The following is a 2,199-nucleotide window of genomic DNA, read 5'->3' as shown; positions in this document are numbered from 1 at the left end:
GGTTCAAATTCTGTATCCAGTTGGATTGAAAAACACACTGGTTGCATGTGCATGTGTGCCCCAAATCCCAAGGGGAGAATGGAAGAGAAGGGATTACAGCATGGTCTTCCCCCCACCCCCATCACTGGAAGGTGATTTCTCACTCTCTGTTGTTGAAAATAAGATGAATTTAGCTTTTAAAAATTATGAGCATACTACATGAATTACTGTTTGATATTATTGTCCATGGATATAAGATAGTATGTTTCCTAATGTAAAAAAAAAATCTTTAAAAGGCACTCATTTTTTATTAGTTATTAATGCAAAAAAGGCTGCACCAACATGGTTAAATGCCCTGGATGTTCAGATTTTCAAGAGATAGACTATAGGCTGGTATCATCACTTACAAAACTTGTCTTAAACTTCATGGAACTTATGTTAATAACATTTATATTTTTAACTTTTTAAAATCTCCTTTTCACCTACTTTTTGAAGTTTCCTCTTAAGTGGCAATGAATAAGAAAGGAGAGGTCTCTAAGCTCTTGGAAATCGAGGGAAGAGACAGAGAATGTCTGGATATCATATATGTAATTAGTGTGTGAATACTCACAAGGACAAGTACTGGAAACAAATAATTGAGGCTATATCCTGGTGTGCGGCCAAGAGAGTGGATTGGGGAGGGAGTCTGCTATGATTTGAAGGTGTCCCTCAAAAATGTGTATGTTGAGATTCCATTCCTATTGTGATAATATTAAGAGAGTGGAGATTTAATCCAACCATGGTATTAAGAAGCAAAGCCTTTGGGAGGTGATTAAGATTAGATACAGTCATTTGGCCTCAGGTAAGGCATGTAGTGATCCCGCAGAGCCCTCCAAGTTGCAGGGCTGTCTCCTTAAAGAGTTAAAAATGGAGTTCCCATAGGATTGAATAAAATCCCACTAGTTCTTGCTCGGCACATCCCACTTTTATAAGTAGGTCCAAAAGGTCCATATCTTAAGATAGCAGACTATAACATATTCCTTTAACATATTCCTATAATTTGTCATTTATTTACTTATTTATTTATCATTGATTTTTTAAAATGGCATCACCATGTCATGATCCTTCATGCCTCAGCCTCCCAGCTGGAATTATAGACAGATGCTATCACGTCCCGCAGTCTTTTGGATAGGATCTCATCACGCTGCCCATGCCAGCCTTCAGCCTGGGGTCCTCCTGCCTTAGCCTTTCAAGTTGCTAGGATGGTTACAGGTGCCTGACCTTTAGGTAAGATCAGAAATAAACTCAGGTCTCCTGTGTGGTCCCGTGTGTATGGAGTCCAGCATCTTAGCGGCACAGGCTATCACAGCTGGACCTGTCATGGAATTATTTTAATTCAAGTATTTGATTAAATCTGAATTATTAAAGATTTAAGTCAAGCATTTGATTAAAATCAAATCAGGGAAATCAAGTTTCTCTAACGTTCATCACAAACACAAACACACACTCACATACCACATTGGTACATTCTCACCTACAGTCACGGGCCATGATGAACCCTCACTCATACACATACATACCACACACTCACATACTCATCCTCATGCATTCTCATGCACATGCATGCACAATGATTCACACACGCACTCACGTACACTCTCATAAACATACATTCTAAGGGGTATAGTATGTACAAATGCACTTAACCCCTATATATAGACACCTGCCAGAGGGTGTGTGCTCTAGCCAGACAGAGAGATATAAAAAGAGAGAAGCAACTCCCGATGGGGCATAGTCATGCCCCAATCCTTTTTCAGGAGTTTGTACACACCTGTACTGGTATGTTTTCATGCTGCCAGACTGGGACTACAACTATGGTCAACCATGTGGGATCCAGCTCCCAGTGCACAGCACTTAACTACTGCACTACAGGGCTGAACCTATCCAATATTTTCACAAATATTTAATCAATAATCTTCCAAGTGCTAATTCCTAGAGGTATAGAAGTAAACAGGAGTCATCTCTGTCTTCATGATGCTACCATTTTAGTGGGAGGGAAAAGAAAACGACAAAAGGCAGATTATAATTCCAGGTGGGGATGAATGCCATGGAAGAAATGAAGCAGGTGACAAGGTAACCAGTTACTGGAGGAAGTCTCCGAGGTCAAGGTGGGGATGAATGCCATGGAAGAAATGAACCAGGTGAAAAGATAACCAGTTACTGGAGGAAGTCTCTGAGGTT

This window comes from Tupaia chinensis, unplaced genomic scaffold, assembly GCF_000334495.1.
Source record: "Tupaia chinensis unplaced genomic scaffold, TupChi_1.0 Scaffold148723_1, whole genome shotgun sequence".
Classification (NCBI taxonomy): Eukaryota; Metazoa; Chordata; class Mammalia; order Scandentia; family Tupaiidae; genus Tupaia; species Tupaia belangeri.
Note: the sequence above shows the minus strand (reverse complement) of the source record.